Source organism: Astatotilapia calliptera, chromosome 2, assembly GCF_900246225.1.
Source record: "Astatotilapia calliptera chromosome 2, fAstCal1.2, whole genome shotgun sequence".
Lineage (NCBI taxonomy): Eukaryota > Metazoa > Chordata > Actinopteri > Cichliformes > Cichlidae > Astatotilapia > Astatotilapia calliptera.
In genome coordinates this window covers 19,647,334-19,673,669 of record NC_039303.1, presented here as the reverse complement: position 1 = coordinate 19,673,669, position 26,336 = coordinate 19,647,334, and the positions used below count along the sequence as shown (strand labels likewise).

Genomic DNA, 26,336 nt, shown 5'->3' with positions numbered 1-26,336 from the left:
GGGACAGGGCTGCTGTCCTCGCACAGGTCAGGGCCTCACAGCCAGGGACAGCAGCCCACTAATCCCCCCCCCCCCCCCCCCCCCCCCTTTAGCCATTGCAGCAAACTGGCACAAAGCAAGTTTCCATCCAACTGCCAGGCAGACTTGAAGTGAACTCTGACACTGCTTACAGTCTAATGCACACAAGAAATACGATACAAGCAATGGTAGAGATGAACAGCCATCATCTTAGGAAGGTATGATGGGCAAGTGTTACAGTAGCCTATGTCTCTGACTTTATTTAACAAAAACACCAAACATTTGAAACTGAAGCAAATGTTTTTTGTTTTGCAGTTGAAATTTGTTTTTCATTCTGCCAATTCGTGGCATTTACATTAACACTTAGATGGAAGCCCCAACAGACTGTGCGGTGAGGTATCGTAGTACTGCTGAGAAATACGGCACAGATTAAATCATTACAATACCTGAGTAAACTCCTGTAGCAGGAAAGGCTTGACTGGAGGGAAATTATTTATCTTAAGCAAGCAAAAGAGAGCACATCAGCAAATAGAAAGGGAAATCACAGCACTTTGTAATTTGGCATTTACCTCTGTTCCTCTGTATGAAGCTGATGCACTACAGCATGTTTTTATTTGAACAGAAGTGATATTCTCCACTTTGTAGCTACTGCCAAGTACTATAAGTACTATACTATAAGAAGATTTTTCATTGAGAATCCTCTATGTAGACTGGAGGGTTGAGGTCTAATTTTTTAACCACGACTCCAGTAATTCCCATACCCTAGCTATATCATAACCATACTTTTCAGTCATTAGCCATTATGGCCGCATTAATGGTGACAATTAGGGGGCTGCTATAGCCAAGTACCCATTAACCACATGTCACGGGAACTTTATACAAAGATGCAGAATTCAGCCAGTATTCCAAACAATATTTTCCCTTTCTAACAGTATGTGCTATCGACACAGATACAATGCATATCTTGTCATATAATCCCAAAATGAAGCCACAAGATTAGGTATTAAAATAAGAACCCTTTATATACGTGAGATTTAATAAAAAAACTGGTCACAGAGAGAGACTCCTGGGCTTTAAAGGCTTCTGTCTTTGATGCTCAGGTGATTCAGCTGATAATAGTAATCTTTTAACAATAACTTTACCATAAAAGTAATGCACCATTATTATAGAAACAATTATATTATAATGGGATTCAGGTGGGAATGGGAATGTTATTGCATGTAGAGACTGAACTTTATCCAACATGTTAATCAGTTTGATTGTTCAGTCTGAGGATTGGGTTCTAACGCAGCAACATCTGATGCTGAAATATGAGGCCACGGCTAAGTATGAAAAGCAGCTCCCCAAAGTCCCAGGTGAAGCTAGACCCACAAGTGAATCCTAATCAACCCCCATATTAAAAATGCCAACTTTACAGGTAACAAATAAATATAATATAAACAAATGATTTTGCTCCGTTAGACCCAAAGGTACTCTCAGGAGTTATGTGTTTTGGCTTTAACTTGTTTGAAAAAAATTACCACTTAATCTAATCAGGGAAAAAGGAAATTTGCCAGGATCCGCACTTTCTGAATTTAACACAATTTTAAAATCCTTGACTTGGTGAGTGAAAATCTATCTTATTTTATTTCATGGATGCAGCTTGCTAATCAACATGCTAGCAGCAGCTAAAATTAACATTAGCTAACATGCTAAGATGAACTAAATCAAAATGCTAACATTAAGGTCTTACAATATGAAGTGAAGAAACTGACTACTTCCATCTTTTTCATAGAGTTCATTGCATCAGTGAAACTGCTACAGAACAAAATTAGTATAGACCTTTAGCTGTTTAACTATTTAAACTGTCTGCATGGACAGTTAGATCAGTTAGATCAGAGTACTGTGACTGGAGCGAATTAGTGTAGGCAATGATTTTTGTGCTATTAAGAAAAGGTGTTACCTGAAAATATTACTGTTCATCCTTAATATCACTGGTGTGAAGGGTATTACAGATGAAGCTGTAGCAAATTAATGAGAGAAGTTTGTAATTGAATTAACACATAATGTTTATCTTTGACTAAAGAAGAGACAAATTACAACTCTAGATGCTGGATGATGCTGGATATCAGCAGAGACTATCTGGTGATTCATTTATTGATGTGTGTTGACCTTATGCTAAATTCTTCATTAACCATTAATCTGTGCATCCCTGATTATTCATCAGTCTATCATCCATCATCATCATCCATCCACCCAGAATAAACTCATTCAGACACTGGATCGGTCATCCATTCATCAGTTAGCCAGTCAATTAGCCATCCATCCATCCAGTCAGCGAGTGCTGAGTCTGGTTGAAACAACCAGTCGGATCAGGTCATGTGAGTAATGAAGAGGAAGAGACAGATTCACAGAAAACCATGGAGTCATGACCCACATATCATCCATCTCTGACTCACGTTATGGCTCCACTCAAATTTCTTTCTCCACTTGCCGACCGCTCTTTTTTCACAGCCTCCACTGTTTAAACCCTTGACTCATCTTTTCACCGAGAAGACGCTGGCCTCTCAGGGGACAAAATTACTGTGGATGACTCTCATTTCTTTCCCTATTCTCTTTTTTTTATCTGAGATTCATTCACTGTTTTCCTGACATCACTCGTGAGGGATCATGATAGCAAAACTCCTCAGTTATAAATCTGGAATTATGCATTTGTGATGGCTAAAGATCATGTTGAATGTATTATTCTATTCTACTGAAGTTTTAATATTCACAAATTGAGACATAAAAACCATTGAATAAAGTGACACCTCTCACTTGTACCCTGTGGCCATCTGGTATCCTTTCGGAGTTCTACTTTGAATCTTACCCCAAGTGCAGCAAACAAAAGTTCTAGCATGGTGCATCCACCACAGTACATCATAATGCTGTTGAATTAGAAATGAGAAGAAAAACAAACCTGCATCTAAACATAAAGTGTGGACTTTTGTGTTTCCTGTAAGGACTGTTATAGTCCCTTGTGCTACAAAGTGTAGGTTGGTGAGAAGAAGAAGAGGGGAGAACAGTGGCCATGCAGGTGAAAAAGGCCCTTGACTTGGGTAGTTGCCTTATGGAGGTACAGTTGAGTGTGTATGTACACTAGAAATACACTTAAATAGTTGAAAAGGCCTAGCTGTGGTTATACAACAACACTGCTTCTCAAGTGAGCAGCAGACAAACTGGGTGCTAAATCTGGCAGCTGCTGCTTGTGTAACTGACAAAAAGAAACACCACTGGCCTGAAGAAAACCTTTGCTTCCAGTTCTCTTCAGCCCAAACGTCCACCATGAACAAAGACAGCAGATTTCTGAGAAGTTTATTTTTATTCTTTATTCAGACTTTCACGCTTTCACGCTCATTTTAGTTGTTCTTGCACAATCTTTGTCACTGTGCAGACACACATAATTTGAAACCTACTTAAATTCAGCTAATGCAGGTGGTGGACTATACTTCTGCGGTGAGTGGTCTCAGTCTTAAGTTGAAGATGTAACAGTCTAGTTCAGACAGGCATTTAATAACAGCAGGCCAGAGGAGACTGAAGAAAATGTTAGACAGCAGAGAGACATGTAAGTGGAATAAAAAAAACTAAGGTAGCTCAAAGTTAGTTCCCATGAAAAATATCTTCCAGTGTAGGAGCAGAGGCACTGAGTGCTCCTATAATAGAGGAGGACACCAGGAGCAATATGTTTTTGGGGGGATACGTGCCTACTTAGATGTCAGACTTAATTTCAGATGCTGCTGCACAAAGATACACACAAGGTGTCCTTTACTGTCAGTGGCTCGACACATCATCCAGTGCCTTATGCCAAGAGATATCCATTTTTAGAGAACTCTACATTAGGACACAGGTTGGATAAAGGCTTCATAAAGTACCAAACTAAAGTCTTGAGCCACTCCTCATTTCTTGGCTTCCTAGAAGACAAGAAATTAAGCTTCTAGGAGCCCTTTGTCATTTTAAGGTGTCTTCTTCAATGTCTTTGATCAAGGCTTTCTGAAGGTATTCTGCTTCATCACTCATCCAAAGTTTAGTCCACCAATCAGATCATTTTCACAGGAATGTGTGTTTTTTTTCCAGCTATGTATCATCATTAAAGCATTAAATAAAAAAGGCTAACTCAAGGGATAAACCGGTCTTCTATCAACACATAAGTGATACTAAAAACAAGCATTATCTGGTTGCTATTTGCTAGGTCTTCATCAGATCAGTGAAGATGCAAAGGAGAGAAAGTTAGACACCAAGGGAGAAACTTGTCAGAGAAACATGTCACATGACAGGGTGGGACGAGATCTCTCTGTGACTCCACATGAAATCTCTGGTGGTAATGATACATGCCCTAACTATTTAAAAAAAAAACACTTTGTTTCAAGCCACATGATTAATAGTGGGTCAATGACCTTCTTAAGGGACAAATCCTACTATGTTTAAATACCCGACAATCTCCTCCAGCTTTAGGTTGAACAGAAGAAACCTCTTGGATGAGAGATGAAACATCTCCAATCGTTTTCTTTCCCAGCTCCTTATGAAGCAAAGTAGTCCTGACAAAGCTCTGTATGTAATGAACTGGGAGTGAAAGTCATTGTATTATTGCCATAAGCTGGTGTGTAACAGAAACTGATGCTAAAGGACACCTGGGCACGTTTGCACAGGCTGTTCAGTCCAGAAAAAATAAGATTATAAGATATATGTGTAAGGAAGGAGTTTCCTTCATTTACCCTCAAGGACAGGGTGAGAAGCTCAAGCAGTGGGGAGGAGATTAAAGTGGAACAGCCAATTAGTTACATCTAACTAGGATGCCCGTTGGCAGGACTGATATTCAGCTATGAAGAAACCATGATGAATTCCCCCAGCTTGTTGGTAGGAAATATATCATTTCCATTTGAGAGTGGAAACCTCTTAAGATACTCGGGATTGTTGTATTTTATTATTTAACATCCCCATTAATAGCATTTAAAAGTCAGTTTTTTCCTTATACCTTATAGCCATTTAACCCCATGTGCACAGATATTTTATGAAGTCTCACCACTATCTTCATTTCTTGTTTATTTAGATAAATGTTGTTATCGTTATGTTGGTTTCGCTGCTCAGAGGAAACCTCGTCTACTGGGACAAACCAGTTATTTTGCATAAACATCAATAATTAAATCATTCTCATTGATTTTAGAGTCTTAGTGCTGATAGAAAATCTTCCAAAAATAAAGAAATAATTATGCAACAGAAAAAGATTTCTGCAGATTTTAAAGGATTGGAGGGGTAAACATATTCACATAGTGGTATGACCCAAACACATACATATGCATTTGGAAGCTGTTTATATGTGTTGTGCTGAAACTGGTGTTTGGAAGCTTTTCACTTGGAACACAAAATATATTTTAAGATATGCACCACACACTCAAACAGTGTGTGTTTATTTTTACCCCAGCTGCAAAGATGTGCTCTTTATTGTTAAGAGCATATGTCAGTGCATATGTGTGTGGTTTTTGTGCCTGTGTGTCAGTATGTGAAAGTTAGCATATTTATTCTCACAAGCTTTGTGTGCGATCTGCCTTGTAATTGAATCCAATGGTGCTTAATTTTAAACTTGCTCCGGAAAAAGAGGGGTGAGCGGCATTTCTGGAGTTACTGTATGTCAAGAGCGTACTGCAATAACATGCTAAGAGATAACAAACACATTAAACTAAACATTTGTACATTTTTATAGGTGATAACACATATCGTATCCCCAGACACTGTAAGGACCAAAAAATGTCAAAGCAAGGGCACACAAATGCTGGGACACAAAAACTACCACACACACACACACACACACACACACACACACACACACACACACACACACACACACACACACACACTTAGATAAATGACCTGCTGACAGATTGCGAGGCAAACGTGATGAAGGAGGTTGTTTGTTCTCAGACAGAAAGTGCTGCACATAACAGACAAAAGAAAGAAAGTAATGAGAAAGATGACAAGAGAAACTATCACATCGTCAAAATGGTCTGTTCTCACAAATCAAAAAGAAAATAGGCCCCAATTTTAAGTTAATGGTGAGTTATGAGAAATATTCAGAGAATGTAAATAGGTTTCATAAGATTTGATTGAATGTATGTTATTTGTCAGCCACATGACACAATCCAACGGCTGAAATTAAAACATAGACATCACATAGATCCTTCGTGTCTGACATGAGCAGCAATTTGAAGATGTCAGCTTAAAGATGCATGAAACAATATTTCAGCCTCAGCCAGGGTATCCAATGGTCAGCCATTGTTCATTCAGTGGTGCAGGTTTCAGACATTGTGCAAATGTACGGTTTATGAGGTTGGGGAAACCTGCAGTCAGCGGAGACTGAAGAAGTCACGACATGTTTCTCTCAGTGAAAGCGCCCAGATGAACAGAATCAACTTTTGGGATATGTTGTGTAAAGTATCAAATAAATCCTTCACATTTCATTTTTGTTTCTGAATGCTTACCCTACATTATCCATGTGTTTTACTGTAATCTTCCTAAAGTCAGTCAGTTTTGTTAAAAGTGGAAAATCATCTGGTCATTAACTCCTAAATCGATTAACACGTGACAGATGTTTTTGTATAATAGTAATGGTGAAGATTCAAAACCAATCTGTGATGCCATAGTGCTACTTTCCATATGATAGAAATAGAAAATGCTTAACTCCTTCAGAATGGCAGTCCCCAAACCAATGGGTGGTCAGAAGATACGCCCATCTTCTATATTGATATATCGATACTGAAACTCTGTCTGGTCTTTGCTGGGTGTTTTCCTGTTCCTTAAGGACAAACTTTCACACAATGTCCATCTGCTGTAGATGGTTTTTAGACTTACCAGTTCTTCTTGTGTCCTCCATTGTTGTGCATCCAAATAAAAACTTTATCCCTCAAAGAAGAGATGGTGGGAAAGAATTTGCAAACATGTATGACATATGAGAAACAGCTGAGAAATCTGTAATTATTTGATCTTTAGTATTCAACAAGGAAAGGTCTTTGTTTCTCTTCTGTATAATATTAACATTTCCTTAGAAGACTTCAGCTGTCTTAGCTGTGACCTGAAGGAAATGTTAACATAAGTACCGACATGGGCTGGATTTGGCTCTGAGTACAGAAAATATCTTATAGGCTGTCGGTTCTTTTCTAACATACTTTTCTCTGGCAATATGAGACAGACTGGCACAAGAAAAGCAAGAGAAAAGAAATACTTTATGTCTGTTGAGGGGGGAAAAAAAGAGGTGAGAAGGAAATGGGAAAAGCCTCTGGGGGACAAAAAGAAGAAAAAATGAAGATGAGAAAGAATGAACACTCACCAAAAAAAAGAAAGAAAAAAGATGGATTAAAAGCAAGGGGGAAGAAAATGGAAGTAAAAAAAAAAACTAGAAAAGCGACCGTTTCACGGGCTGCTTTGCTGACTTTGACTGTGTGGAAGCGCTTGTGTGAGTGTTATCATGAAATTCTGCAACATTAAGGAAAGATGCACATGTTTAACCCATGTTTGGTAAATCTCTCCCTCCCTCCATCTCTCTCTCACACACACACACACTCATGTCCTGTAACGTTCAACAGAAGTCCATCCTTCCCTAAGGATTAAATTATGACCTCTACTTCTCATCTTCACCATTCCTTTTTTAATTCTTCCGCTCTCTCCCCTCCATGCTTTATTGATCAGTCCTATGATTCTTTAATCAGTCGTGACCTTTTCTCTTCTCCCAGAACTATAAAACACATTAACCATTTAAACCAGTTATGAACCCTCAACTATCACAACTCCCATAGCTAAATTCAGGCTTTCCCATTTTCCTATGCAGTAACTGTGGCCTCTCAACTCTGTAACTTAGTAAGTCATGCAACTGTAATATTGTTTGAAAAAGGACAATTTACTATGCTTACTATAAACTGCGAGCAGGAACATAATTTAACACTTCTTTTTATGTTTTTTATATAAGAAAATGCCACTTTATATCAGCTGGGTGTTATTTTTGCAGACCAGCTGATCTCAGTTTCATATAGGGCATGCTTTTAAGTAGCTTTAGCTTGTTCTGCACTCGCTGCCTCCTCTGCAAGCTGCTTTGCAATCCACCTTCACCTCAGTCCTGTTGACGCATGAAGAATATATCTGCTGTCATGGATGATCTATTCACTTACACCCCTTTGCTATCATTCCCTGCTGCACACCTCAAGAGGAAAGCTATTATCCTTTTCATGGGCACACGTGTACATTCGTAGAGCTCCCTGAATATAAATATAACTCATGAGATTGCAATCTTCTTTTAGTTATGGAACGATGTGAAATGTGTCATTTGCTTTGCAGTGTTGCAAATAAAGATGATACATATTGAACAAGTTAGCTGTCCAGCAAAACTGTGGAGTTTCACGAGGGCAATTTGGGAAATTATTGCACAATTGTTTCATCATTATGATGAGTTCCTATTTCTCGCTTGGTGAACAAGGCAGGTGTAGGGAGGGTAAATGTGCTGTATACGTATTTGTGGCTTAAATAAAAAATTAAAAAATAAAGAACTGTGTGAGATCTGCCCACAACCAGCATCAGAAGAGGGATGAAAGGAAAGATATAGATTTGCTCATAGCTTGCACCCCCTCCTTCTTTCTTACCAAATCATATTTTACACTATCCTGCATATATATACATATATGTGTATACTCGAACCCCACTCAGTCACACATTAATTATAATCAGATTGGCTATTGATCGCACACACACTGTGAGCATTGATCCAGCTTTGCAGTCTGCTAGAGGGTCATGAAACACTTGCTCTGGAGGCACGGGAAAACAGAGGTGTAGAGAGAAGGAAAGCCTTTTTAGTTATTGCCTAGTATATGTTGTATAAATGATTCTACAACCATACATGAGGACCTTTAGCTGAGGAACCTGCAGTGGAATTTTAAATCCTGTGTACTGAAAAAACATCACCAAAAGAGAGACATTAACATAATTTTTAAATAACATAAGTTATCAGTTATTAGTTATTAGATATTAATAACATAGTTTAAGCATCATCAACAAGTAGTGATTCATTGACCTCGTGTAAGGTACCTAAATATGTCCAATTTGAGGTTTTTAAAAAAAAATGAGTACAACAGTGCATATTTGTAAAGATGGGATACATGTAACTGTGAAACTTATTATGGATTATACATATCATTTTTTTATTATATATTATCTTCTTAAAAATGTAACTAGATATGGATCTCCTGTCCTCCTAAACACCAAATAAATGCCTCATATAGTTCTTTAGAAATGTTTCAATCATCTCTGTGTTTTAACAGCTCCTGTTACCACTGAAGCTGGAAGCAGAGAACTAATCATTATGACTCACTTTGACAGGCACTAGTCATGTTGCTCACATAAGTAGCCATGGTGAGAACAGTGGGGGAGATGAGTCTGCAGTGTATAATTTCAAGAGTTTATACCTCAGAGGCTAGCTGTTTACAGTTTCTGTTTTTTTTTACTCAGATAGCACAGTGGTAGTTGAAATTGACTGGCTGAAAGTTTTTTTTTTTTTTTGCTTTTTCTTGTTTTTTTGATTATTTATTTATTTACCTTGGCATTTAGCCTTTACTTGATTTACAGTGTGCGTGTTGCAGAAATTCTAAAAGGAATAAAGAGAAAAAATGGGCAGGCTGAAACAACACACATTTAGGCCCCACGTGCAAAATAACAGCAAGTCTACAGAGTATTATAATCTAAAACGTTTTGCTTGATTTTCCTTTTTGAATCATTCTTTTTCCTTATGCAAAAACAGACAAAAAAAACCTGCTCATACAGTTAAAAGCAGTGTTAATCTCCAACTTAAAGAAAAAGAGAAAACACAAGACACTATTGTCCTTGTAGTTTTATTGTATAGGGTTGGACTTTTATATAAACTTAGCATAATGAAGTAAGGAAATTTGTTCTTGGTCCATTACATGTAGCAATGCTTCTTGACAGTAAATCTTATATTGTTGGAAAGCCTGTAATTCCCCCTTGAATGGAACCACGTTTGTAAGAAAAATGCATTTGTGGGTTGAGCAGCAGAGTTGAGTATGTGGGTTGCACCCATGAAAAAACAAATCAGTTCTGCCATTGCCAAACAGCTTACTATGCTATTGACTCTTGTTGGGTGTTTTTTTTATTGGATTGGATGATTGAAGCATGAAGTTTGCAGGCCTCCTGGCAGCCCTATCAGACAAGAAATTGGTGTGTGCACTCTGTTCTGGATTGTCTAGGTGGAAAGCCATCGGCCATATTGTCCTGCAAATCTGTAGAAGACTACATACAGCTCCTAAGTTCTGAGAAGGTGAGGAAAACAGGCTGCAAAATGAGCCTCCCAAGAGGACGACACCACAAGAAGACTGTCTTTGACATCTGCTGTTATATATTATATGGAACCTGGCCTTCAATTTGGAGATAGTACAAGGGCTCACTCCACATAACACTGCAACTTGGTTGTGTGGAGCATCAGCTTGAAGTTGCTGCATTGCCGTATCCTGCTCGGTCAAATGTGGCATGCTTGGAACAGACGCCAACCATTTCCTGCTAATCATGCTCCTGATTGTCAGAGTCAATAGTGGAACAAGCAGTTCAGCCCACAAACTCAACTCTGCTGCTCAACCCACAAATGTCTTTTCTTTACAAATGTGGCACCATTTAAGGTGCAATAAACAGGCTTTCCACCAGTATAAGATTTATTGCCAAGAAGCATTGTTACAAAAAAGAATTAATTGACCAAACACAAATTTCCTTCCTTTTTGTGTTAAGTTTGTAATGTTTATGTAAATGTAATCAAATTTAGTGTAACCAGTATAGTTAGGCTATAATATTCACAGTAAAACAAAGTTTCTGTTTTCTGTACTTGTTGTATTATTATCAGTATAATTACATGGACCTCATTGTGCTGGTACTGGAGATGTTTTTTAAATGTAATTTATTCGTGTAGATTTGTTAGTATAATGATGAGTTTATATCATTAATACATTTAATATCCAGCACAGGACTCCATGTGATGGGTAGACTGCAAGTTCAAGCTTCACACTCTATCGATAGCTCAGATTGTCACAGCTCAGAATCATCACGGTCCTCCGTCACACCGATGTGCGATTCATTCAGTGTTGGAGCATAAACATGCTTATCCTCACAGCCTTTGTGGCTTCATGAGGTGCCTCTTTCTTCTTCATCTTTTCCTTGCCTGAGGATAGTGGAGCAACTCCTGCTTCACACACCCATGCTCCGTCCATATCCTTCCTATGGTATTCAAATAAAATTGTAATACCAGAAGAACCACATTGACTCAACGCCCCACTAGAGGGCCTACTCCACAGTTTGAGAACCACTGCTCTACAATTAGCTATTTCTTATGATGTGTTATGATGATGGCCACATATACAGCTCATCATTCATCCACGCTGCGAGACATTTTCACTGTTCACTCATCCTGTGGCTGAGAAATGTTCCCTTGTGCTTGCAGTATGGATTAAACTGACAGTTTCAGTCACAATGGACAGGAAAGTTTCCAAAAGCTCATTTTCTGAGTGCAACCCAAAATGAAGAAATCCAAGTGGGAAATACTTCAATCCAAAGGCTCTCCAGATTGCGCCTTTAAAGACTAACAGCCATTTCACTGACAATACAGTCGTGTATATGTGAGTGGGATGAGACAGCAATAAACAGAACAGCTTGATGGCCTTCTAGTCTTGGCAAGGCCTCCATTCATCTACATCTTTTTTCATAAGTTCACAGCTTGACTCTGATTTCTGCCTCATTACACTGTGAACAGAGAGAATAGGCTTGTCTGTGTGTGCGTGCGTGTGTGTGTGTGTGTGTGTGTGTGCGAGTGATTACTGTCTCTGTTTCCAAGGAGTGATTCTCCCCAGCAATCGAAGCAGGCACACACATTTGCACACAGATTCAGATGTGCATACACCCACATAACAAGTGAAAGAATACACAGACACACACACACAGGGGAGCTAACACTTATGCAGAGTAACACACTTTCACTCTACCTCACGTGTGCATACTCAAAGAAGGGTGACTAAAAAAATCACAGAAGAGGTCAATATTTGTTCAGCATTTACACAAAAAAGAAATAGTTGCTGCTTTTCAAGAAGCTGCTTTCTTTTAAGCAGCACTGGACGGCAGCAGGGACACAAGAAGAGGAAACCTCGAGTGAAAGGGCATGAGACAAGGAGGGAAAAGATAATAAGAGAGGCAGCGAGGGATTTGTAGAGAGATACTATTAAAGGAGAGGAAAAACAACTAACAGATGGAGAAACGGAGAGAGGGAGGAAAGGCTTGGTCAATATGTTTTGCTCATTTGATGTCATTAAGCTTCAAAGGAATCTAACAACTAGCTGCTCTATTTTAAATAAATATATCAGCCCATCCAGCAGGACTGCGCACGCACGCACACACACACACACACACACACACACACACACACACACACACACACACACACACACACACACACACACACACACACACACACACACAGAAATGTTATCCCTGCTCAACCCCAATCTATTTTCTCTATTCATTTCACTCTCCCCTCCACTGAGGCATTATGTTTTCTATTGTTTTACACAGCGTGAGTGTGTGTGTGTGTGTGGGTGCGCACACACACACACACATATTGGTGATCACTCAGAAATCTACGCTGGAACAATCTGTGTATGAAATCCTCGGATGAACCCGTTTCCACCGTCGAGGCAAAAAGCTGTGGAAACATTTGAACATTTTCACATCGTCATACACAAGTTCACACTTTCATGATGTAATAAGGTGTCGACTCGAGCATCGTCTCTTTAAAACACACAAAAGCATTTTTGTGTCATATTTACTTCCACTCTACCCTGCGCCAGCCTGCAGCTCTGCAGTGATTTTAAATCTGCAGAGATACCATATTGTGACTTGCAGAATTATTTTCTGGACACGTTTTAATAAACCGAACAATGTTTCAGCTTCTTAATATTGCATCTGCTTTGAGCACAGTCCTTAAGAAACGAACGAGAACCAAAATTCTCCTGTGGGTCATTTCATCCCAGCTTCTGTGGCTAATAATATTCAAGCTATAACATTTTTTTAGCTGGGAGGGTTATGCATGCTAACAAGCTAGTGGGTAATTTAGCAATGTGTCATGTCAGCAAAGTCAAGCTTGAAATGGAAAGCACTTACTGGGTTGTGTTCTGCTACAAACTGCAAGTCCAGTGACTGCTCTTCAATAACTTTAAGTAGATGCCTTCCAGGGAATCAAAATCCCCATCTGTCTATGCATCTTCAAACCAATAGGTGAGCTGTGCTGATATCATAGATGGCCTAGATTTGGACTTTATATATGTCCTTCTACACATATTTTAGTATACACTCAGTCCTAGTAAAAAAGATAGCTAAAGCTGAGATAATACAAGTGGTGTTATCTTTAAGGTTGCAGAGTCAGATGCAACTAAGTGTCGAATCTACTAGTCTAGAACTATGTTAGCATAGATAGCTCAACTTATCTGTCTTTAGCAGTGGATCCAATTGGTAACCAGTAAATATTCACTGAAACCCTCAGCTAAATGTCTGCAGTGTGCAGGTTATCCTCCTCCACAAGCTCTGTTCTGTTTAACTGTTGATCTACCGTAAGTTAGCAAACAACCAGTGAATGTAGTGAAGTATTTAGCAGCAGAAGATTGCACATGTACAGCATACTGTCTGAGAGAAACACACTTGAAGCTGGAAGCTACAAAAAAAAAGGATAAGAAATGCAACTTTAGCTATTTAGACAATGCTTTCCAATGTGTTGCACCTCCAGGTTGGCTTGTCATGGTCAGAACGATGCCCCCCTTTAACCGACAGTGATGCAACAGCTGCCACAACCCAAAGTGCACTTGCACGTCACTAAAGAAAAAAGAGAAAATACGCTAAACAACTGGCACCCAGGAAAAAAGGAAGAAATACAGTGGGATTTCTTTTACTTTCTTCATTTTCTTAGCCGTCTTTCTCTGTGACCCAGTTAAATAGCTTTAGCTGTAAGGGTAAAGACTTTTCAATCATAACCCACTATCAAAATAAAAGGCAGATTAGAAAAGATAACCAGAGGCTTTGACGTGAGCTTATAGTTAAATATGGATCCATGCTTGAATAAATCCCAGATGTTTGTCATGTACAGCACTTGGTAAATGTTTCAGGCCCTTTAAATATCATGCAGTACCACTGGAGACCTTTTAGGAAGCATTACCTTTTTGAGTGTACATCACTCACATCACATCTTCAGGCTGAGTGGAGAGCTGACCGTGCATCCGGTCAGGTTTTCTGGGTCATCCGTTCACCTCAGGGTTGAGTTCATGAACGTTATGTCCAAGAAACAAATCTCAGTCATGAATATTAAACTAAAACACAGACAGTCTAGTCTGTGTTTAAATGTCACTTGCCTGTGAGGCCTGCTATCTCCTCAGAGCTCAGTGAGGTACACGGCTGGTTTTCATTCACTTTGCCCTCTGTTTTTTAGTGAGCTCTTTAGGTAGAAAACAGCAAAAGTCAAAGCAAGTCTCTAGCTGAGCTCAGAGCTCTGTCATTTTTGTGATCACCCTGTTTCAAATAGTTCTTACAAAGTGTCCATATCAAAGATATGCTGTTATTTGAGAAATTGTCCTTCCCAGTTAATTGAAACTGACTTTAAGTCTACCTGTGCCTGAGTGGATTCCTGTGGTTCCTTTATTTTTCTGCTGTATTGTCATTCAAAAGAGATTTTGCCCTTGATGTGATTGGTTTATACAGAAATCTTGTCTCACACACATCATGACAGTTTGGTCCGTCATACATATTCTGACGTGCTGAATTACTTCAGCCATCCTGTATTGAGTTTCCCTCAACATCTAGAATTGATCATAAGTGTGTTCATCACATGATTCAGGTGAAAACGTTCATCATTATGTCATTTAGAATCGCTTAAGCTCCACTAATTATAGAGATGTATCAATAGGGATCTGGTATATCACTCAGACTGGTTCAAGTGTTACGTGGTGTAAAAAGAAAATATCAGAGAGCAAAATCCTTTCAAGGAGCTCCGCTGCTTGTTGAGATTCAAGTGGAGAAACAAGGCTGTTTCTTAGAGGCTTCCCTCTCAATATTTAACCACTTTAGCATCACTCTCAGCTTTTCCACACATGTATGTAGGTGAGTATTCAAGTGCACCGTACTGACCCCTCTTCTGTTTTATTAAAGTGAACGCTGCATACATGTTTCATAGGTTCTGATAGATTTAATATTAACTAAGGTCATATGTAAACAGTATTCATCTCAACTCAAATTGTTCCTGTTTCCATGTCCAGCATGATACGGGACAATTTTAGAACTAGTTAAAACAAATCTTAGGAGGTGTTTTCTTATTTAAAAGAAATAAATAAATAAAATAAATCGAAATATAAAAATATATTTCTCCATAAAAAAAACTCAATGAGTACATTTATGGTTCAGATTGTACAAAAAAACAGCTAGTTAGCTAGAGCTAACATGATACAGGTTATAGCTTGCACGTTTCAGCTACGCACAGACTGTTCAGACAAGTGGTTTACTGAGTCACTATTCAGTTAAGATAAGCTTTTGTGTGGTTGTATTTGTGAGACTGGCGTGTCATACACACATTTCAAAGTGCCATAAAAGTGTGTGGTGCATTAAATGTTGTGGGCGTCTCTGTAAACCCACCGAAAATATCAATTTTCCCCTCAGAGTAAAACCCAGTTTCTAGAAAAGCTGAGATGCTGCGTGTGATACATGAAGAAACAGAATGTGGCAACAAAAAATACAAATAATTTAAAGAGTAATCAAACAAAGACGTGTAGCGCTTTTTGAAAAATGAATGCAGTAAGTTCAAATATTGCTAATTTAAACTTGCATTGCAATCAGAAAAACGTTATCTTTTTTATCTTTTTTTATCCTTTCAGGTTCTGTGATCACTTGGTCAGTGAACTGACGTTACAACTCTATATTAAATTACCAGACCTTGCTTAAAAATAGCAGCATGTTCTTGCTTTAGATTCACAACACAAAGCCAAGAGCTCCGGACACATTATGAATATTAAAGTTATGTAATACAGTGGATACAAAAAAGCAGCTGTTTTTATACCAAAGTTAGTGGAAGCAGTTTCAGTATGTCAGTACAGAAAGCAGGTGCATGTGTTACTGTGTGTACAAGTTTTCCGCCCTAAGATCGTCCCTGCTCCTCTCATTTACAGAAACATGTGGTGGACGAGCAGCTACACCCCGGTAACAGAGTGGCGTTTGTGACCTAAGAATAAATATAAGAACACAGAGTGTTCGAGCCTGCACATGGCTCCACACACAAACAGCATCAGACACCGGTCTTGGTGTGTTCATTATTGAGAGAGGTTAACACACTGTACTTCCAGGGTTACTCTAACCTCCCACGTTAATTATAGAAATCACACTCTAGAAGTTTTCTCTGGTTCTACACTAGAAAAAATCACCGGGAATAAAAAGCACTGCCACATTGAGCCAGTGCTGTGTGGGACACTTCCCACACAGCTGCTTCGGTAAAAGAAGGATTTAAAAAATCGCTGAATATTTCACTCAAGCATAAACTATACCACCACTACACGCTATTCTAACAGTTTTGCATTGTGCAGCATCTTTTTTCCTGTCCTGACATTTAACTCCTGTTATCCAGTCGAGCATATGGCTGTCATTGTTATGTTTATTCTTCTCCTGAAATGCATTTACATGTCCATTTGGATTTCTTCAGCTCTGGTGCACATTTACAATTCTTTTTTTTCTGTATTTTTCAGTAGATTTGTTTTATATATGCAAATACATCTGGATCCACATCCACGAGTGGTTTATTTAAACAGTCGCATACACTGACTTTTTATTTTAATCTCTTCCAATAGACTGGTTAACCAAAAAGACTAAATGTGACACACTGTGGCCAAATATCATTTTATGCACCAGATTTTACTTCTTCTTATATCTTAGTTTGTACATCCTTGATTCCTTTCCTCACTTCCCACTCCTTGTCTCTTAATCCCTCCTTGTCTTATTTATGTCTTTCTGCAGGGATCCCAGCACTGGGCTGACGTAATGAAGATTTGGCACCTTCTGGTACCTCGTCCAACCACCGATGTTTCAGATGACGCACATACTTATATAATATATGAACACTTGAAAGGAATGGAGCAAAACATGTTCGTGGCCAATCAACCTGATTCTAATATAAAATAAAGTTAGTGCCGAAGCAACAGAGAGTTCCTGCAAAGAAAGCTGCAAAGTGATTATATTTTGTGATTCTATTTTCATTTGCTTGTCAAGTTACCCCTGCTGTCGTAAGGCGAAAGGCGGGGTACACATAGAGCTGACACAGAGAGATAGACATTAGGGGTGCAACGATACACAAAATTCACGGTTCGGTTCGATACTTTGGTGTCACGGTTCGATATTTTTCCGATACAAAAAAATGTTCATGCCTTTTTAATTTGTCATTTATTAAAATTATAAATATCTATTTTAACTCAAAAGTACAGTTTTTAAATTTAATCTTGCTGAAACAATAAAGTAATAAAAAAAAATAAATCTATCTGATGGAGAAATCACTCATCTTTGGAAAAGAGAGTTTATTACAGAGAAATGGCTCTTTCCAAAATAAAAGCTATACTATACGCAAATCTCCGTTAACGAGCTACCGCGGATCGCCCCGTGCGTGGGGTTGGACGGCCAACACGTTAACGAGCTAACTGCGCTAACACACTAGTTCCCACCAATGTAATTGAGCATTGCGTGGCACATCCAACATACTGTTTTACTTTAGTCCATGACGCGCTTACCTTCAGGGTCATACGTCACATGAAAACCAAAATAGTTCCAAACGCCACATCTGAATGAGGGTGGGGGAGGTTCAATTTGCCATGTTGCAAGGAGAGCTTAACTTCTGTCTCGCTAGCTTGCCCTGCGGTCAGTGAATCTGCGTTTGACTACTCCGCCTAGGCTGCACTGTCGAGCGCAGATCCACTGAGCTCTCAACACAGTCAACATCGTCAGAAGGAAAGTTGATAAAATAAATTTAAAATTTTGTATTGTTCGATACATATGCGTACCGAACCGAAAGCACTGTATCGAACGGTTCAATATCGATAGAGTATCGTTGCACCCCTAATAGACATGCATGTCTTTGGACTAAGGAAGAAAGTTGGAGTACTCAGAAAGAACCCATGAAAGCACAGGCAGGACAGAAGCAACAAGCTAGTGGACTCAAACCCAGGACCTTCTTGTTGTGAGGCAACAGTGTTAACCAATGCACAACCAAGCTGTCCTGTTCATGCAATTATTTTCTTTCTTTCTTTCATAATTAGGTTGTTGTACAATGCAGAAGTTGAAGCCCTGGTGCCTTTGAGACACCACAAGCTAAAATAGCCACAGTCACATCTGATCCATGATAGCTTCTGCAGGGATCTCACTAATTATAAGCACAGGAGGAGTTTGGCTTCAGTTATAACTGTGGATTAAAAAAAAGAGGTAGGCTAAAATCAAAAGGCATGTCTGCTTTCGTTCATGCAATCAAAAGCGTTTCTTTTTATTGGATGCTCCATTTGAAGCACCTGCGATTAGTTTATGTAAAAATGTTGCAACTCTACTGCCGTATTACAATGCCTACTCCAAATATGCAACCTGCTGAAGTAAATGTCTCTCAGAAGGGAAGCTCTGTTTCCAAGCACCTGTTTCGTTTGCTTAGCACAGCTGACATACTAGGTCTGCACAAACCCAAAATCTGGGTAGATTTTGTGTCGGTAGTAGTTGAAGAAAGTTCCCAGGGACTTCTGTCATATGTAAAGCTCTTCTAATTCAAACCATCCTGTATTAGCAAGAAGAAAATGAGGGACTGAAATCACCTCTTTGTGCAGTTGTACATCATAATGATATGTAAAAATGTCACATCTGGACTTGTTTCACAGCCCACCATTTAGGAACCACTGAGCTACAGAACAGCACCCTGGAGAGGTGAGAGACTGTTGCTCAAGGACACTTCAGCAAGTCAGATGTTTGCCAGCACCAGCGTTTGAACCGAGGTTCTTAATTACATGCTACGCTCCTGCGCTTCAGCAATCTCCCAGCATCTAACAGCTAACAGCTCTGCTCTGTTGTCTTCTGAAGTCATTCACATGGTGCTGCACATGCAGATACAGTTACAACACACATACGAGTCGGCTATGTTTTAGCTCCTTGATCAGCAACAGTGCAGGCAGTCAAAAGCTGGAAGGCCTGAGGTGACTGTGGTATGATCCTGTCAGAGCGTTTGCTTTTGTTCACTCCAGGTAACTCACTATTTTAACCCTTTCCATAAAAATCTCATTAAGTCGCTCTCATTTTCATCTTGTCTCTTCAGTTTTATTACATATTGTTCCATTTCATCTCTCTTCTCAAATCCTTCTCCTTTTCTTCCTTCTTTTTCTCTTTCCCTTCATTTTTCCTTATCACTCCACGTTTGTTTTGAAGTGAAATGAGTGTGTTTGATGGGAAGCTGAATAGAAGAGGTGGAGGAGGAGAGGATGTGGGGACTGTGGGAAGATGGCAGCTCCTATATATAGCGGTGAGCGTGGGTAGACAACGTATTGACAGGAAAGACACAACGATTTCTATCCAAAGCAAAGCAGAGAGAGAGAGAGAGTGATAATGAGCCAGAGAGCAGGGGGGTTGAAAAAGAGACAACCTCTGTTATTTGTGTCGTTTTGTATGTGTCACAGTGACAAAAACAGCGAGAGCAGCAATATAAGATCAGTAACACAAGCCAATCCAAGTAAACATGTAAGTCCTAAAGTTCCAAGGCTACTGTCACGTACACTTCTCCAAACAGAGCTATGAGTCTATCTTTTAAGCATCCACAGAGCCCTGAGGTCTGGATATGCAGCAAAGCATTCTTAGATTCATAAAGGCAAACTTCAAATTCCAATCAAGATTGTTATTTTCCAAATAACATCGGCAATCAGAAACAGACAATTTCTGAGCCAGGACTGGCCAGGAGCAAGGTCAAATTAGCCCAGCTGGCCTTTTCCAGAGAGTCACTACTGTGCCCACTGACTGCAATAAAAGTGGTAAAAGGAAGGAAGATTGATGTTTGATGGCACTAACACACTTTAGAAAAATATAAACTACTTAACCAAATAAGGTAAATAAATATCAAACTAAGTTTGATGGGGGATGTAAACAACTTTATCTTGAACAATTTTCTTGTTACTTTACCTTTTGGTAATTCATGTATAGCATATAGCATTCAACATGCTTTTAGCTGAAAAGCATTTTGTTCACTGGATGTGAAACAAGTAGCTAGAACTATTGTTCCTGCTATTGTTGTTGTGGCTTTTGTGAATGCTATTTAAACTTGCCTCATTTGAATTGTTCAGTTTTATGTTTTTAAATTTGAAGACAAACTACAAGACAACAAATTTCACTGAGCCTGCATTCAGACCAGTAAGTGTTAATTAAGGAGGCGTGGCTGGGAGGACTAGGTCTTTTTTTTTACTGCTGAGCTTGAAAAAAAAGAAAAAAGAAGAAGATAGCTGAAGTTACACAGATGGACTTTACAAGGTGATCTGTGATTTTAACCAATCCAAGTTAAGAATTAAAATAATGTAAAAAACTAACTAATTAATTATGTACCTACTAACAAGGGTGTTAATCACACATAGGTGCAGTTAGCTAACGCTAAACCAGCAAAGACAAAGAGACACTAATTGCTATTTAACTTCAGCTAAAGGGCTATCCATGCTAGCATTTCTGGTATAATACTATATATTACAATATATACTGCAACTATATATAATATAAACAAAATATACTATAATACTATATAATACATTTTAACTATAACATACAGCTATGTTTTCAAATTTGCTAGACTTTTTTTCTTGATTAAAAGTACATATGGAGTCTTGCTAAAAGCATTTACATTGTTTTCGGTTCCATTAAATCAAATAATTTAATTAGGAATAGTGTGTTTGTGAGTTTTTGTAGTTTTTTTTAAATAATAGTTTGATATTAGAGAGAAAGGGATCAGAGGAGTGTTCTCAGATGAGGGTCGTGACTGTGGTCCTCTGGCTCAAACACTATTTATGCCACATTTGGTTTAACTAGTTAGGGACTAAAGTTCTGTGGACGTGCATGTTACTCAACCAGTTCCAACGATTTATTTCATCTTGACTGCAGATGCTGACCAATACAAATCCAACTCAATTTTAAATGTCAAAAGCTTTTCAGAATGACCGACTAATTAGTTTTTTAGAAGAGCTTAAAGCACTTAGTCAGTTCTTCCTCTTATTTAGTTTTGTCTTTGGGAGTTGGTGTAATTTTATAGACAAGAATCAAACCGGCTGAATAACAGAACATTTCAATCATTCTGGCTATATCTGCAGGAAACACAAAGAAAAGGTAACATTATTCATTTCAATTCAGTAGTAAAATAATAAAAAGTCTACAGCATGAAAAGGTGTGTAAAGCATCCTGATTAATTTAAGCTGTTAAGTGAAAGGAAAACGTTAAAGCTGAGGAAAGTTGGCATCTTCTCATTTCAGTTTAATACGTGCATTTCTCTTTTTTTACGTCTCCACAGAAGTGCACGAGCTCACAGGGTGTGTCTGTCTGGATTCAAGCATTGCATCTTTTTTTCAATACCGTTTGCAATGAAGAGAAATCCTGAAGATGCCTGAAGGAAAAACTTGACCACCAACTTATATAAACAGAAGTCTTGCTGTAAGGTAAAAACATGATGTTCATGAAATGTTTGGACAATTATTGTTCTGTGGATTTGTTTAACGAATAGTAACATACTATTCTCACCCTGTGCTGCAGATAACCTTTACATAAACAAGTGTCATTGTTTGTATCACCCTTACTATTTTCTGACAATGCAACTGGGACTTTGCATTTGCACTGCAGCTGGCAATTGTCATCAAGGGCAAAGTGGACAGTTGTTGTTTATCCACATTATGGATACAGAAAATAAAATGAACAGAATAGTTATTGGAACAATCAGGAGACTTTTGTTTTGTTCTAACACCTTAACTGCCTAGCATACGCAGATACACCAGCTGTGTTAATTTTATAGTGTATTTCTAACAAACTAGCTGTGCAAGGAGTATTTGATGCTCCCCAAATTCTTGGCTTGACTCAGTGTATGTTATTTAAAAGGATTTAACTATATCGACTGTATCGACAGCAGCTCCTCATTTACCTCCGTAACTCTCTGAAGTGCCGATCCTTCCTCTCCTCCCAGGGCCGGATAGATATAGGCACCAATATTAAAACTTTTTTCTCTTCTTTTATACTTCATTTCCCATTTTCTCCTTTAAGCTTTCTTCCCTTACCCTTGTGTCTGTTGCCATACCCCATCTATTTCCTATTATGTCTCATTCAGCCTTGCCTTTCTCCTCTCTCAGTTTTCTTGCTTCCTTCATTTCACCTCGGTGTCATTCAAGGAAGCCTTTTTTCTACGGCAGAAGTAAATGTAATGGTATGTGTAATGTCAGTACTAGGAATGCAGAAGTAAAGCCAACAATAAGTAAGGTAGGACAGAAAAAAAGCTAAGAGAGCAAAGAGAAGAGATAAATGTCAAAGTAACAATAAACCAAAGAACAATAATACTTTAATGGCACGTTGAGCCTGTGTGTGTAAATTTCTGTCTGTCTGCTAGCTCACTGGGTATTGTTGTTTTGTTCTCTCAGGGGAGCAAAAGAGGTTCACAGCTCTTAACTTCCTTGACTTTAATTGCATTCGCAAAGTCCCGCTCCGCATTTCAGTGGCGCCCTGAAACAGCGCTAGTGTGAAAGTCGAACATTAATTCACGCTAAAATGTTAGACCCCGTAAAACATCCCAGGTTTCATTCCTCACTCTCAGGCCCTGGCTTACTGTGGCTCATTTGGGGAAAGACCACGAGCTCCTGTGAGAGCTGCTTCGTTCAGCCTGTGTCGTGTTTCCTTTAGCTTTAACCCGCGTAATCGGTGGCACTAAAGACATTACTCGATCTGCAGAAATCAGCTGGATCAGGCATGCAAAACGGTGACATTCGTCTTCTTCTGTCCGGTGGCTGGAACACAGTGCTTCTTCCAATGTATGCACAATCAATGCATTCCTCCCGTGGGGACAGTCAGGGTTATTAAGTAATCAATAATGCTATTCCCATTAGAGTTATTTTGGAATCAATCCTGCATTCAGATTACAGCTATAAACTAATCTATACCATTAATAATCCAATCAACGAGTGTATGATCTCTGGAGATGAGACTCACCTCAGAGCAGTGTTGCATTAACCACAGCATTGACTAATAAAGTGAAGGTATGTGTATCATTTTGTCCCTAACGTGTCACTAACCACGCGAGGGGGGAGGGGGGGCAGACATCGTGTAGCTGTTCTTTATCTGGGACGATAAATGAAAGAATAAAGTGCCGTATGGAAGGAATTATGAGACAGTGTGAGGGGAAATGATGACCCACAGCCTGAACACGGGAGGAACAGTTTGGTGAGTGTTTCCTGTCTTGAACACCTGAACCAAACATCACTTCTAAGAGGAAACTTTGATCAAGTGTTGGATCTGAATCAGAGGCTGTGACAGTGTGCATTGCATTGTGTCTGATAAGGAAGGACAAACAGGTCTCATGCTCGGTCAAAGCTGTCTTCTTCCACAATACAAAAAAAAATGATAACATACCAGATAGCGATATCTCATTCTGCTTTTTCAGTGAAGCTCAGTGTTTAGTGCATATACGACTGGATCTCTGGCTGCTAGATTTTTGTACTTGAATGAAGATAACTGCAACTAGCACCACACCAAAGGATTTGAAGACATTGTGAATCAGTGTTAGGACCATGTGAGCACCGATGTGTTCACTGAAGTGCGTTTAAACAGTGCTGTAAAGGCTTAGCTCAGGGGAAGAAGTGAATGAACAACTTAATAAGCAATTATGAATCTTTGAAGAGAAGTGAATGAAGTGATTTTGAATAACAAAAATGATTCATGATTGCTTCCTCTGCTTTGCCCCTGCGGAAACGTTGGGATGCTTGACAGGTGAAGTAGCCATTGGAACACCGACAGTTTGTTAGGAGGCAACCCAATCTGTAAATTGAATTTGTCGCACAACACGACAGGAGCGACACAGGAATGACTTTTTGGTAACACGACTAAGGGCATAATGAATTGAGTGAAATTTCAGTATATTTTATTTGGAAGTACAACGTAAATATATGCAGATAAATGTATGTACAAATACTTAGGTCCACTAGAATTACAAGAATAACAAGAGGTAATAATTAAACTGTCAGTAAAGTTAAATAGCATCTAAGTAATTTTAGGTAGTTTATGAGTAATTTTAAGAAATGGATAACTTCATATATTTTAGATGAAAGGAAACACAAATTATACTATAAGTAATTTTATTTACTTGGTAATTTTACAGAAAAACAAAGATTTCCCCATCTTATACTGTAAGTACCTTTTGGGGCGTGGGCTACATTTTGGAGTCTATTAACCTTGCCTAATTTTCAGGCACTTTACAAGGAAGCAGACATTCTTTTCCTGTACAATAATTTTGAAAGTTATATTTAAACAGTGACTTTAAAAAGTAAAAAAAAAACAATTTAGGCTTGGCTCCATCACTATAAGGTATTTGGTATTTGGTTTCTTCTTCTTGTAAATTGGTAAGCGAGAACAGTCCTTATCACATCTATATTGGTAACATAAAAGGACAATTGAATAATAGAACATCTATTATGAAGATATACATATTGACTATTGAAGATGAAATGTGCAGCTTATTTACCATGTAAGATCCAGTGAACTCTGTAGACATATTAGGTTTAGAATCCCACGGGCAGCTGGCTGGAACCAGGAATTAGTCGCCATCCAAAACAGCAAAACTTCCCCCATGCCTGGCAGTTCATGTGAAAACCATTTGCATCAAAAGATCTAATCCCGCTTAGCACAGGCATTCAAAATGCCACAGATATGCAATCTAAAGATATTTACAGCTTGCCAAGATGCTAAAACTTCAAACAGCAAACGCTTAAGTGACACAAGTGTATTCTATTGAGGATCTCTTTGCAGCTTTTCCTGCACAAAAGCTCCCAAAGCTGTTGCAATAAAAAAATAATAGCTGCTTGTTAAGAGCCTCCTGATAGCTGCAGCTACATTTAGTACGTGCATACACGAGCTGGAGGAACATGGAGGCAAAATACAACCTGTCCACCTTTGGCACCTTCGGCTAATCAGACTTACAGACATCTTTTAATCAGCTCATGTGTTCTCACCACAGTTAAACAACAGCATCAGAATCAAGAGGTTAAGAAAAGCTTTTAACTAGAGCAAGTTTCTCCGCTCTCAAAGCCACTTCACCAACAACACACACACACACACACACACACACACACACACACACACACACACACACACACACACACACACACACACACACACACACACACACACACACACACACACACACAGTGATGCTTCCCTTCAGGTACAGCATTTCTTTATCGAAACAGACAATTATCTAACCAGGAGAGGTGGGTCTGTGCATGTGCAGGAAGTAACAGTGCCTTATACCTTCAGATATGCTCCACTTGGGAAGCAGACCAAAGGAGACACACACACACACAAAAACAAAGTAGGTCTAGCCTGTGCTAGGTCAGTGCAGCAAAGCAAAGCTAATGGATGCAGACAATAGGTGTGTGTGTGTGCATGAGACAGACAATGTGTGTATTTCTGTGTGTATGCCATATGTAGACAGACTGAGTGTGTGCGCGTTTGAATTGCTTAAGGCCAAGTATGACCCTGACCTCAGCCACTTGCATGACCTCAGCATGTGCATAGCTACTGTGACCTAAGATGCAATAAGGTGTGTGTGTGTGTGTGTGTGTGTGTGTGTGTGTGTGTGTGTGTGTGTGTGTGTGTGTGTGTGTGTGTGTGTGTGTGTGTGTGTGTGCGTGTGTGGAAATACAGCAGGGCTTAAGACTTAGAGAACAGATATGTAATAGAAATCTTGAAGAAAAGCCAGCATGAATTCTCAGTCTTAGCTACACTGGACAGCATTGGGAGCTAAATACTGTGTCACAGCTTGGACAGAATTTGTCATACTTGGCAGTCTGGGCTACATCCACAGATTGGAGGGATTAGGATGCTGGCAGTGTATTATTTTGTACCATCTTGTTCCTATTAGATGCCCATAGTAAAGCAGCTGCATGTGGAATCTTAAGAGAATGTAGTTTTCTTAATGGTAAAGAGTATTTAGACCCTCAAAAGCGTGTTTGTATGTC

The 26,336-nt window shown here is 39.0% G+C and overlaps 1 protein-coding gene across 4 annotated transcripts in view; it reads right to left on the bottom strand.

Annotated features, from left to right (window-relative positions):
- The window catches only part of il1rapl2 (interleukin 1 receptor accessory protein-like 2), a 470,217-nt gene that overhangs the window by 254,972 nt on the left and 188,909 nt on the right, over nt 1-26,336 (bottom strand). The gene's annotated exons all lie outside the window — the stretch shown is intronic.